At 45.2% G+C, this 14,541-nt stretch overlaps 1 long non-coding RNA gene across 1 annotated transcript; it reads right to left on the bottom strand.

Moving 5' to 3' along the window:
- Positions 1-235: 235 nt before the first annotated feature.
- Positions 236-906, bottom strand: LOC110534939. Its single transcript, XR_002475192.2, has 2 exons — positions 767-906; positions 236-661 (listed from the first exon to the last, which is right to left on the bottom strand). It is a non-coding gene; the product is annotated as an uncharacterized LOC110534939 (long non-coding RNA).
- Positions 907-14,541: the final 13,635 nt, after the last annotated feature.

The following is a 14,541-nucleotide window of genomic DNA, read 5'->3' as shown; positions in this document are numbered from 1 at the left end:
TCTCACCTTATTTCTCGGTCTGTACCGAACATTGTAACCACCCGCCTGACACCCTCCAGATCTTAGGCAGGTCCCTGGCTTCTCCTTCAGTGGAGAGCGGGTTTCCCTCAAACCACTAAGTGTAGCCCCGTGCAGTTAAACCCAGGACCTCAGGAGCCATCAGCAGATGGAATTTGGTGTCCCATCTGTCCCATCACCCATATTGTGGTGGAAATTCAAACCAAGTGAGAGAAACTGTCATGTCGTCAAACAATCTTTATTCAATATCGATTAATTATTGCAATAATGACACTAGTCAACCCAACAGTCTTGACTGTTGGGCCGAGAGCCTAAACTTTACAGACAATGCAAAGTTTTTATATGGTTGACACTAAAATCCTTAGTCAAAATCCTCCCATGCTGATCGGGGACACCATAAGCCATCCTGGGTTCATCCTGTGGTTCTCTCAACCCAGTGCCATTTGAACTTGACCCCGGCTTTGTTTCCCAGATGCCAGGATGATTAGACCAATTAGGGATTGTTCCAAACTCTTTCAGGCTCCATCTCAGGTCACACACACCACATTTGTCTATGGAATGCCGGCTAATGGATTTTTATCACTGAGTCATTGTCAGCTCAAGCTCTCTCAAAACCCATGTCTTGATCACACGCCCAGACTATCTGCAGGAAGCGAGAGTGGAGATCATATAAATACAGCATTAGTAGGACAGAAATATCTTACTGTTAGTTAAATATTAATATCAAATAAATCAGGTAAATACATACTTGTCACGATCGTGTGGAGAGACGGACCAAGGCACAGCGGATATTGAGTTCCACATATTTATTCCAAAGTGAAACATTAGCCAAAACAATAAAACAAATAAACGAACAACGGCCCGTGTCTACGTGGTGCAAAAAGACAAAATAATATCCCAAAAACACAGGTGGGAAAATATTTACTTAAATATGATCCCCAATTAGAGACAACGATTACCAGCTGCCTCTAATTGAGTATCATACAAAACACCAACATAGAAAATATAAACTAGAACACAACATAGAAATATTACACTAGAATAACCCCTAGTCACGCCCTGACCTATTACACCATAGAGATCAAAGGCTCTCTATGGTCAGGGCGTGACAGTACTTTTTATTTTACACTCCTTACATTTTCATAACCCTTGACTAATTCCACATATTGTTGTGTTACAGACTGAATTCAAAATTCATTAAATATATATTTTTCCCCTCAACCATCTACACACAATACCCCATAATGACAAAATTAAAACATGTTTTTAGAAATGTTTGCAAATGTATTGAAAAGTTCATTCAGAAATATCTAATTTACATAATATTCACGCCTCTGAGTAATTTTGTTACGGTGCGTGAATGAGGACCCAAAAGCAAATTAACGTAAACAGAGCTTCTTTAATAACAAAACAAACGTAGGCTCAGATGGACCGGCAGATTCCGACAGGACAGGACAAGGTTGCAGCAAACATGACGATAGTCTGGTTCAGGCATGAATAACACAAACAAGAATCCGACAAAGACAGAAGCAAAAACAGAGAGAGATATAGAGGACTAATCAGAGGGAAAAAGGGAACAGGTGGGAAAAGGGGTGACGAGGTAGTTAGGAGGAGACAAGGAACAGCTGGGGGAAAGAGGGGGAGAAAAGGTAACCTAATAACGACCAGCAGAGGGAGACAGGGTGAAGGGAAAGGACAGGAACAAGACACAACATGACAATACATGACAGTACCCCCCCACTCACCGAGCGCCTCCTGGCGCACTCGAGGAGGAAACCTGGCGGCAACGGAGGAAATCATCGATCAGCGCACGGTCCAGCACGTCCCGAGAGGGAACCCAACTCCTCTCCTCAGGACCGTACCCCTCCCAATCTACTAGGTACTGATGACCACGGCCCCGAGGACGCATGTCCAAAATCCTACGGACCCTGTAGATGGGTGCGCCCTCGACAAGGATGGGGGGGGGGGGGAGACGAGCGGGGGCGCGAAGAACGGGCTTGACACAGGAGACATGGAAGACCGGGTGGACGCGACGAAGATATCGCGGAAGAAGAAGTCGAACTGCGACAGGATTAATGATCTGAGAAATACGGAACGGACCAATGAACCGCGGGGTCAACTTGCGAGAAGCGGTCTTAAGGGGAAGGTTCTGAGTGGAGAGCCAAACTCTCTGACCGCGACAATATCTAGGACTCTTAGTTCTACGCTTATTAGCAGCCCTCACAGTCTGCGCCCTATAACGGCAAAGTGCAGACCTGACCCTCTTCCAGGTGCGCTCGCAACGTTGGACAAAAGCCTGAGCGGAGGGGACGCTGGACTCGGCGAACTGAGATGAGAACAGCGGAGGCTGGTACCCGAGGCTACTCTGAAAAGGAGATAGCCCGGTCGCAGACGAAGGAAGCGAGTTGTGGGCGTATTCTGCCCAGGGGAGCTGTTCTGACCAAGACGCAGGGTTGCGAAAAGAAAGACTGCGTAAGATGCGACCAATAGTCTGATTGGCCCGTTCTGCTTGACCGTTAGACTGGGGGTGAAAGCCGGAAGAGAGACTGACGGAAGCCCCAATCAAACGGCAAAACTCCCTCCAAAATTGAGACGTGAATTGCGGACCTCTGTCCGAAACGACGTCTGACGGAAGGCCATGAATTCTGAAAACATTCTCGATGATGATTTGTGCCGTCTCTTTAGCAGAAGGAAGCTTAGCAAGGGGAATAAAATGAGCCGCCTTAGAGAACCTGTCGACAACCGTAAGAATAACAGTCTTCCCCGCTGACGAAGGCAGTCCGGTGACAAAATCTAAGGCGATGTGAGACCACGGTCGAGAGGGAATGGGAAGCGGCCTGAGACGGCCGGCAGGAGGGGAGTTACCGGACTTAGTCTGCGCGCAGACCGAACAAGCAGCCACGAAGCGACGCGTGTCATGCTCCCGGGTGGGCCACCAAAAACGCTGGCGAATGGAAGCAAGCGTACCCCGAACGCCAGGGTGGCCGGCTAACTTGGCAGAGTGAGCCCACTGAAGAACGGCCAGACGAGTAGGAACGGGAACGAAAAGAAGGTTCCTGGGACAAGCGCGCGGCGACGGAGTTTGAGTGAGTGCTTGCTTTACCTGCCTCTCAATTCCCCAGACAGTCAACCCGACAACACGCCCCTCAGGGAGAATCCCCTCGGGGTCAGTGGAGGCTACTGAAGAACTGAAGAGACGAGATAAAGCATCAGCATGACGCGCATTAGTTCGTTTGGCAGAACGGATGTACTCAAGGTTCCTATGGTCAGTCCAAACGACAAAAGGAACGGTCGCCCCCTCCAACCACTGTCGCCATTCGCCTAGGGCTAAGCGGATGGCGAGCAGTTCGCGGTTTCCCACATCATAGTTACGTTCCGACGGTGACAGGCGATGAGAAAAATACGCGCAAGGGTGGACCTTGTCGTCAGAGAGGGAGCGCTGAGAAAGAATGGCTCCCACGCCCACCTCTGACGCGTCAACCTCGACAACGAACTGTCTAGTGACGTCAGGTGTAACAAGGATAGGTGCGGATGTAAAACGATTATTGAGGAGATCAAAAGCTCCCTGGGCGGAAACGGACCACTTAAAGCACGTCTTGACAGAAGTAAGGGCTGTGAGAGGGGCTGCCACCTGACCGAAATTACGGATGAAACGACGATAGAAGTTCGCGAAGCCGAGAAAGCGCTGCAGCTCGACGCGTGACCTAGGGACGGGCCAATGAATGACAGCTTGGACCTTAGCGGGATCCATCTTAATGCCTTCAGCGGAAATAACAGAACCGAGAAATGTGACGGAGGAGGCATGAAAAGAGCACTTCTCAGCCTTCACAAAAAGACAATTCTCTAAAAGGCGCTGGAGGACACGTCGAACGTGCTGAACATGAATCTGGAGTGACGGTGAAAAAATCAGGATATCGTCAAGGTAAACGAAAACAAAGATGTTCAGCATGTCTCTCAGGACATCATTGACTAATGCCTGAAAGACAGCTGGAGCGTTAGCGAGGCCGAAAGGAAGAACCCGGTATTCAAAGTGCCCTAACGGAGTGTTAAACGCCGTCTTCCACGAGACGTTCCAGGAGAGGATAGAATTACTAGACCAATTAATGGAAGGATTATGACAAACTAGCCAGGGATGGCCCAAAACAACAGGTGTAAAAGGTGAACGAAAAATTAAAAAAGAAATGGTTTCGCTATGATTACCAGAAACAGTGAGGGTTAAAGGTAGCGTCTCACGCTGAATCCTGGGGAGAGGACTACCATCCAGGGCGAACAAGGCCGTGGACTCCCTTAACTGTCTGAGAGGAATGTCATGTTCCCGAGCCCAGGTCTCGTCCATAAAACAGCCCTCCGCCCCAGAGTCTATTAAGGCACTGCAGGAAGCTGACGAACCGGTCCAGCGTAGATGGACCGACAAGGTAGTGCAGGATCTTGAAGGAGAGACAGGAGTAGTAGCGCTCACCAGTAGCCCTCCGCTTACTGATGAGCTCTGGCTTTTACTGGACATGAAGTGACAAAATGACCAGCAGAACCGCAATAGAGACAGAGGCGGTTGGTGATTCTCCGTTCCCTCTCCTTAGTCGAGATGCGGATACCTCCCAGCTGCATAGGCTCAGCACCCGAGCCGGCAGAGGAAGATGGTAGTGATGCGGAGAGGGGGGCAACGGAGAACGCGAGCTCCTTTCCACGAGCTCGGTGACGAAGATCAACCCGTCGCTCAATGCGAATAGCGAGTTCAATCAAGGAATCCACGCTGGAAGGAACCTCCCGGGAGAGAATCTCATCCTTTACCTCTGCGCGGAGACCCTCCAGAAAACGAGCGAGCAAAGCCGGCTCGTTCCAGCCACTGGAGGCAGCAAGAGTGCGAAACTCAATAGAGTAGTCTGTTATGGATCGATTACCTTGACATAGGGAAGACAGGGCCCTGGAAGCCTCCTCCCCAAAAACAGATCGATCAAAAACCCGTATCATCTCCTCCTTAAAGTCCTGATACTGGTTAGTACACTCAGCCCTTGCCTCCCAGATTGCCGTGCCCCACTCACGAGCCCGTCCAGTAAGGAGAGATATGACGTAGGCGACACGAGCAGTGCTCCTGGAGTAAGTGTTGGGCTGGAGAGAAAACACAATATCACACTGGGTGAGGAACGAGCGGCATTCAGTGGGCTCCCCAGAGTAACACGGCGGGTTATTGATTCTGGGCTCCGGAGATTCGAAAGCCCTGGAAGTGGCCGGTGGATCGAGGCGGAGATGGTGAACCTGTTCTGTGAGGTTGGAGACTTGGGTGGCCAGGGTCTCAACGGCATGTCGAGCAGCAGACAATTCCTGCTCGTGTCTGCCTAGCATCGCTCCCTGGATCTCGACGGCTGAGTGGAGAGGATCCGAAGTCGCTGGGTCCATTCTTGGTCGGATTCTTCTGTTACGGTGCGTGAATGAGGACCCAAAAGCGAATTAACGTAAACAGAGCTTCTTTAATAACAAAACAAACGTAGGCTCAGATGGACCGGCAGATTCCGACAGGACAGGACAAGGTTGCAGCAAACATGACGATAGTCTGGTTCAGGCATGAATAACACAAACAAGAATCCGACAAAGACAGAAGCAAAAACAGAGAGAGATATAGAGGACTAATCAGAGGGAAAAAGGGAACAGGTGGGAAAAGGGGTGACGAGGTAGTTAGGAGGAGACAAGGAACAGCTGGGGGAAAGAGGGGGAGAAAAGGTAACCTAATAACGACCAGCAGAGGGAGACAGGGTGAAGGGAAAGGACAGAAACAAGACACAACATGACAATACATGACAAATTTTTGGCGATTACAGCTGTGAATTTTTCTGGGTTAGTCTCTAAGAGCTTTGCACAAATGGATTGTCCAATTCTTGCCCATTATTATTTTCAAAATTCTGCAAGCGCTGTCAAATTGGTTGTTAGTAATTACTAGACAACCATTTTCAAGTCTTGCCTTAGATTTTCAAGTAGATATTAAGTCAAAACTGTAACTCTGACATTTAGGAACATTCACTTATTTTTAGTAAGCAACTCCAGTGTAGATTTGGCCTTGTGTTTTAGGTTATTGTCCTGCTGAAAGGTGAATTTATCTCCCAGTGTCTGGTGGAAAGCAGACCCAGGTTTCCTCTAGGATTTTGCCTGTGGTTAGCTCCATTCTGTTTATTTTTTATTCTGGAAAACTCCCCAGTCTTTAACGATTACAGGCATACCTATAACATGATGAGGCCACCACTATGCTTCAAAATATAGAGAGTGGTACTCAGTAATGTGTTGCATTGGATTTGCCCTAAACATAACACTTTGTATTCAGGACAAAAAGTGAATTGCTTTGCCACATTTGTTGCTGTATTTCTTTAGTACCTTTTTGAGAACAGGATGCATGTTTTGGACAAAATATATTCTGTACAGGCTTCCTTCTTTTCACTCTGTCAAATAGGTTAGTATTGTGCAGTAGCTACAACGTTATTGATCCATCCTCAGTTTTTCTCCTATCACAGCCATTAAACACTGTAACTTTTTTAATTTCACTATTGGCCTCATGGTGAAATCGCTGAGCGGTTTCCTTCCTCTCTGACAAATGAGTTAGGAGGGACGCCTGTATCTTTGTAGTGACTGGGTGTATTCCTGACCTTATTTAGGCTTGCCATAACAAAGGGGTTGAATACTTATTGACTCAAGACATTTTAGCTTTTCATTTTTAATTCATTTGTAAAAATGTAAAAAAAAACATAGTTTTTCTCAATTGCTAAAACACTAAAACCCATTGGCTGAACAAAGTTCTCAGTTGCCTGGACTCATTGAGCTAATTATGCAGTCTGTTGTCAATACCTTAAACCATTTCACACGGTAAAACACAATTTGCAGATCTCACTTAGACCTTTCAGCAAAACTCTAACCACATTCTCATTCTCAAAACACATTCTGCACTCTAATGCACATTTCATCCATACTGGTAAACACAAGTGGCAACATTCAAATACAAAGAGAGAACAAATGTCATTGATTGAACACAACCACTCAAAATTGATTTAACCTGTTTCAAATGATGCGACACAACCAATATAAGCCAGGTTGTTGAAGGTGGGAAGGAGAAATTTTGAGTATGCATAGAAGAAACAATGTGAGAGGAAGAGGACAAGTGCGTATGCGAGGTGGGCGACGAGGAGGAAGAAGAGGAGGAGGGCAAGAAAGAGGAAGAGGAGGACGAAGAGGAAGAGGAAGACAAAGAGTGGAAACATATAATGAAATTGGAGCAACAGTTATAGACCATGTTCTTGTCCATGGACTGACAATGAGGGAAGCAGAACTTAGAGTGCAACCCAATTTGAGCCGATTTTCTGTGTCCACCATAGTAAGGACATTCAGAGAAGAGAACAGGTACAGTATACTGCTGTATTTTTGTAATTGCAGATTTACTGTACTACACTATCTGCAGCTGTTTCAAAAGACATTTGTAAAGTTAATCACTGTATGTATTGTACTGCATGAATATGTTTTGTAACTGCACAACCACGTTTTGTAGAATTGCAAGGCTGCCACATGCAGGTGGAAGGACAGCTATATTCACTCGGGAGCCTGAGGCCGTTATAGTTGGTCCTTCAAGATAATGCAATACGACTCAGAGAAATCCAGGAACGAGTGATACAAGACAACACACACTTCCAGGGAATCCACTTTGACATTATGGGGTATTGTGTGTAGGCCAGTGACAACAAATCTCAATTTAATCCATTTACAATTCAGGCTGTAACACAACAAAATGTGGAAAGAGTCAAGGATTGTGAAAAGTTTCTGAAGCCTGCGTGACTCCAGAGAATGCTTTAAGCTTTTAGATGTCAACTGTTGGTTGTCAGCGCGTTGTGGGTCTGCGTAAGCCAATCCTTGAATGGCCTACGCAGTCACACACCTTTCTGCAGGTAAAATATTTGTCTTATTCAAACAATTGAAAACAGTAGTAGCTTCCTGGTAGCAAGTTGATGTTATTCTGGTTACTATGGTTATTGTTCTATTGATCAACCGGTAATGTTAGTTCTGCAACTTTCCAGAAAATGAGAGACAGACAACGATTGAGATTACTTTTATATGTCTCTATGTACTATTTAATCTATATACAGTATTAAAGGTAATACACAACATCAGTACCACCAGCCATTTTTGTTTGTTGAATTACATTCTCAACGTTGAATATTATTGCATTTCTGTATTGGATATTGATTTGTGAGAGAGAGAGAGAGAGAGAGAGAGAGAACTGTAACATCGATAGGTTTTGGCTACTACATGAGGTTTTTCCTATACACATTATGAGATTGCTACAACCTAGCTTATAAATTACAGTTTACAACGTAGATGCACAGGTCGAGATAAACATTTTTAGTAATCAAGGTGACAGACAGTGAAACATTCAATACTGCCTTGCACAGTCTAGTCTGCATCTTGTCACGAATATCACCGAAGGTGGCTCCCCTTCCCGTTCGGGCGCGGTCATCGTCTCCGGTCTACTAGCAGCCACCGATCCCTCTTTTCCCTTTTCGTTTGGTTTTGTCTAATTGTTTTCTCCTGTTCCTTGTTGGGGTTTTTGGGTTGGGGTTATTTAAGTTTGGTTAGTCCGCCTGTGTTTGTGCGGGCTTGTTACTGTTTATGTTAGAGGTGTACTCTGATTATTGTTGGGTTTTCGCTGGCCGGTATTACCAGTTTCATAGCAGCCACATACAAACATCATGACATTTTCCAATATAATTTACTCATAAAGACCTTTTTACATCAGCAGTTGTCCCAAAGTGCTAATACAGAAACTCAGCCTTAAACCCCAAACAGCAAGCAATGCAGACGTAGAAGCACGGCGTGCTAGGAAAAACTCCCTTTAAAGGTAGGAACCTAGGATGAACCCTAGAGAGGAACCAGACTCTTAGGGGTGGCCAGTCCTCTTCTGGCTATGCCGCGTGGAGATTATAAGAGTACACGGCCATTAAGGCCAGATTGTTCTTCAAGATGTTCAAACATTCATAGATGGCCAGCAGGGTCAAATAAAAATCATAGTAGCAGAGGGTGCAACAGGTAGTAGCTTCCTGGTAGCCTCAGGAGTAAATGTCAGTTGGATTTTCATAGCCAAACATTCAGAGGTTTAGACAACAGGTGTGGTAGAGAGAAAGAAAGAAAGAAAGAAAGAGAGAAATAGAGAAAGAAAGAAAGAAAGAGAGAAAGGGAGAGAAAGAAAGAGAGAAAGAGAGAGATAAAGAGAGAGAGAGATTTGAATACAGCAGGTCCGGGACAAGCTAGCACGTCTGGTGAACAGGTCAGGGTTCCATAGCCACAGGCAGAACAGTTGAAACTGGAGCAGCAGCAGCACAAGCAGGTGGACTGGGGACGGCCAGGAGTCATCAGGTCAGGTAGTCCTGAGGCATGGTCCTAGGGCTCTGGTCCTCCAGGAGGGGAGGGAAAGAGGGAGAGAGAGTTAGAGGGTGCATACTTAAATTCACTCAGGACACCAGATCAAATCAAATCAAAATCAAATCAAATGTATTTATATATCCCTTCGTACATCAGCTGATATCTCAAAGTGCTGTACAGAAACCCAGCCTAAAACCCCAAACAGCAAGCAATGCAGGTGTAGAAGCACGGTGGCTAGGAAAAACTAGAAAGGCCAAAACCTAGGAAGAAACCTAGAGAGGAACCAGGCTATGTGGGGTGGCCAGTCCTCTTCTGGCTGTGCCGGGTGGAGATTATAACAGAACATGGTCAAGATGTTCAAATGTTCATAGATGACCAGCATGGTCGAATAATAATAAGGCAGAACAGTTGAAACTGGAGCAGCAGCACGGCCAGGTGGACTGGGGACAGCAAGGAGTCATCATGTCAGGTAGTCCTGGGGCATAGTCCTAGGGCTCAGGTCCTCCGAGAGAGAGAAAGAAAGAGAGAAGGAGAGAATTAGAGAACGCACACTTAGATTCACACAGGACACCGAATAGGACAGGAGAAGTACTCCAGATATAACAAACTGACCCTAGCCCCCCGACACATAAACTACTGCAGCATAAATACTGGAGGCTGAGACAGGAGGGGTCAGGAGACACTGTGGCCCCATCCGAGGACACCCCCGGACAGGGCCAAACAGGAAGGATATAACCCCACCCACTTTGCCAAAGCACAGCCCCCACACCACTAGAGGGATATCTTCAACCACCAACTTACCATCCTGAGACAAGGCTGAGTATAGCCCACAAAGATCTCCGCCATGGCACAACCCAAGGGGGGGCGCCAACCCAGACAGGATGACCACATCAGTGAATCAACCCACTCAGGTGACACACCACTTCCAGGGACGGCATGAGAGAGCCCCAGTAAGCCAGTGACTCAGCCCCTGTAATAGGGTTAGAGGCAGAGAATCCCAGTGGAAAGAGGGGAACCGGCCAGGCAGAGACAGCAAGGGCGGTTCGTTGCTCCAGAGCCTTTCCGTTCACCTTCCCACTCCTGGGCCAGACTACACTCAATCATATGACCCACTGAAGAGATGAGTCTTCAGTAAAGTCTTAAAGGTTGAGACCGAGTTTGCGTCTCTGACATGGGTAGGCAGACCGTTCCATAAAAATTGAGCTCTATAGGAGAAAGCCCTGCCTCCAGCTGTTTGCTTAGAAATTCTAGGGACAATTAGGAGGCCTGCGTCTTGTGACCGTAGCGTACTTGTAGGTATGTACGGCAGGACCAAATCAGAGAGATAGGTAGGAGCAATCCCATGTAATGCTTTGTAGGTTAGCAGTAAAACCTTAAAATCAGCCCTTGCTTTGACAAGAAGCCAGTGTAGGGAGGCTAGCACTGGAGTAATATGATAAATTTTTTTGGTTCTAGTCAGGATTCTAGCAGCCGTATTTAGCACTAACTGAAGTTTATTTAGTGCTTTATCCGGGTAGCCGGAAAGTAGAGCATTGCAGTAGTCTAACCTAGAAGTGACAAAAGCATGGATTAATTTTTCTGCATCATTTTTGGACAGAAAGTTTCTGATTTTTGCAATGTTACGTAGATGGAAAAAAGCTGTCCTTGAAATGGTCTTGATATGTTCTTCAAAAGAGAGATCAGGGTCCAGAGTAACGCCGAGGTCCTTCACAGTTTTAAATGAGACGACTGTACAACCATTAAGATTAATTGTCAGATTCAACAGAAGATCTCTTTGTTTCTTGGGACCTAGAACAAGCATCTCTGTTTTGTCCGAGTTTAAAAGTAGAAAGTTTGCAGCCATCCACTTCCTTATGTCTGAAACACATGCTTCTAACAAGGGCAATTTTCGGGCTTCACAATGTTTCATTGAAATGTACAGCTGTGTGTTATCCGCATAGCAGTGAAAGTTAACATTATGTTTTCGGATAACATCCCCAAGAGGTAAAATATATAGTGAAAACAATAGTGGTCCTAAAACGGAACCTTGAGGAACACTGAAATTTACAGTTGATTTGTCAGAGGACAAACCATTCACAGAGACAAACTGATATCTTTCTGACAGATAAGATCTAAACCACGCCAGTACTTGTCCATGTAGACCAATTTGGGTTTCCAATCTCTCCAAAAGAATGTGGTGATCGATGGTATCAAAAGCAGCACTAAGGTCTAGGAGCACGAGGACAGATGCAGAGCCTCGGTCCGATGCCATTAAAATGTAATTTACCACCTTCACAAGTGCCGTCTCAGTGCTATGATGGGGTCTAAAACCAGACTGAAGCATTTCGTATACATTGTTTGTCTTCAGGAAGGCAGTGAGTTGCTGCGCAACAGCCTTTTCTAAAAATGTTGAGAGGAATGGAAGATTCGATATAGGCCGATAGTTTTTTATATTTTCTGGGTCAAGGTTTGGCTTTTTCAAGAGAGGCTTTATTACTGCCACTTTTAGTGAGTTTGGTACACATTCGGTGGATAGAGAGCCGTTTATTATGTTCAACATAGGAGGGCCAAGCACAGGAAGCAGCTCTTTCAGTAGTTTAGTTGGAATAGGGTCCAGTATGCAGCTTGAAGGTTTAGAGGCCATGATTATTTTCATCATTGTGTCAAGAGATATAGTACTAAAACACTTGAGCGTCTCTCTTGATCCTAGGTCCTGGCAGAGTTGTACAGAGTCAGGACAACTGAGCTTTGAAGGAATACGCAGATTTAAAGAGGAGTCCGTAATTTGCTTTCTAATAATCATAATCTTTTCCTCAAAGAAGTTCATGAATTTATCACTACTAAAGTGAAAGTCATCCTCTCTTGGGGAATGCTGCTTTTTAGTTAGCTTTGCTAACTCGTTGTATAATTTCACAAAAAAAAACAGTTGTCACCATGCGTGACCCGTTTCAAGAAACTAGGTGTATGTCGCACGTCACTTCACAGGAGAGGCATTTGATTTGATTTGATTTTTTTCACCAATCTGCTCACCTGCAACCAATCTCCATTAGCCATAAGCCACCACTGTGGGAAGCATTGGAGTCAACATGGGCCAGCATCCCTGTGGAACGCTTTTGACACCTTGTAGAGTCCATGCCCCGGCAACTCAACTAATGTTTGGTATACTCAGTGTATTTCAGCTAGCACATCAATTAGGAAAAATGGCAGAATTATACTTCTGAAAAACGAATTGTGACTACAACTCAGCCGGGACACGCTTTAAACGGTGCAATCCATCTCCTGCCTCACACAAATGTAGTTAATCACAGGGAACTCCAATCCTGCTACCAGGGACTGCCATTCTAAAACCATTACCAAAAGTCTAAAACCTCTTGGTGAAGTCGTTTGGTGTTGTACAGAAGTTATTTAGTATTTTTACAACAGGCTCAACTTTTATGTCAGGTTTTTTATTTGCTTGCTCGCAATGATATCAATTGCAAAGGCAACAATGATAATCCCACGTATGACGATAAAGACATAATTTTTTTTCAAATCATCAACATTTCAAACTCTCATCTCCAGTCCAGACCCATCTTGAATCAGAGCCCAGATCAGTCCTACAACTTTCATATTTACCAAGCTCTGTTTTAAAAGGCAATGTACTAAAGGGCCTTGCAGCCAACTCATGTCTTCTTCAAAAAGTATGCGTCTTTTGCTTTTGTGGCATTGGGCAGTCACAGTTACAGTGGCGATATTTCACGTCATCACAAAGCCAATCTAGTTGTCGCACAATCCCTGGGACACACACACCAGCAGCAGCCTCACTCCTTGTCTCATTCACCCTTTTCAGATTGGGAACATACCGATCCCGAATCTTTCTCCATGTTTCCTTGATATCGGTACGATTTTCAAATTTTGGGATATCTCCCTCCAAGCTGTTGTTTTTTTGCATGATTGTCCGAATTCAAACATAAAGGTTCTCATATTGTCTCACCAGCTCGCACGGACGCTCCTCAAAACCGGACAGAAACATAGACATAATTGCACGTAGCAAATCTCGAAATAAAAGCACAAAAAGGAAGCTTGTAAGTAGTAGAGGCGAAGTAGCAGAATGTTGATCTCTTCTGAGTTTATACCAGATGTGATGTAGCCACAGGGGCGGGACTTCCCTTGCAAAACTCACTCAATGCTAGCCCCCAGTCTTCACAAGGAATGATAATTACAGTTGAAGTTGGAAGTTTACGTACACCTTAGCCAAATACATTTAAACTCAGTTTTTCACAATTCCTGACATTTAATCCTAGTAAAAATTTCCTGTCTTAGATCAGTTAGGATCACTACTTTATTTTAAGAATGTCAAATGTCAGAATAATAGTAAAGAGAATGATTTATTGTAGCTTTAATTTCTTTCATCACATTCCCATTGGGTCAGAAGTTTACATACACTCAAATACAATTTGGTAGCATCGCCTTTATGTTGTTTAACCTGGATCAAACGTTTCGGGTAGCCTTCCACAAGCTTCCCACAATAAGTTGGGTAAATTTGGCCCATTCCTCTTGACAGAGCTGGTGTAAGAGAGTCAGGTTTGTAGGCCTCCTTGCTCCCACACGCTTTTTCAGTTCTGCCCACAAATTTTCTATAGGATTGAGGTCAAGGCTTTGTGATGGCCACTCCAATACCTTGACTTTGTTGTCCTTATGCCATTTTGCCACAACTTCGGAAGTATGCTAGGGGTCATTGTCCATTGGGAAGACCCATTTACAACCAAGCTTTAACTTCCTGACTGATGTCTTGAGATGTTGCTTCAACATATCCAAATAATTTTCCATTCTCATGATGCTGATCTATTTTGTGAAGCGCACCAGTCCCTCCTGCAGCAACGCACCCCCACAACATGATACTGCCACCCTCGTGCTTCACGGTTGGGATGGTGTTCCTCGGCTTGCAACACTCCCCCTTTTTAATCCAAATATAACAATGGTCATTATGGCAAACAGTTATTTTTGTTTCATCAGCACAGAGGACATTTCTCCAAAAAGTGTGATCTTTGTCCCAATGTGCAATTGCAAACCGTAGTCTGGCTTTTTTACGACGGTTTTGGAACAGTGGCTTCTTCCTGGCTGAGCGGCCTTCCAGGTTATGTCGATATAGGACTCGTCTTCCTGTGGATATATATA

The sequence above is a fragment of the Oncorhynchus mykiss genome, chromosome 10 (genome assembly GCF_013265735.2).
Source record: "Oncorhynchus mykiss isolate Arlee chromosome 10, USDA_OmykA_1.1, whole genome shotgun sequence".
Taxonomy (NCBI): domain Eukaryota; kingdom Metazoa; phylum Chordata; class Actinopteri; order Salmoniformes; family Salmonidae; genus Oncorhynchus; species Oncorhynchus mykiss.
This window is presented reverse-complemented; position numbering and strand designations above follow the sequence as displayed.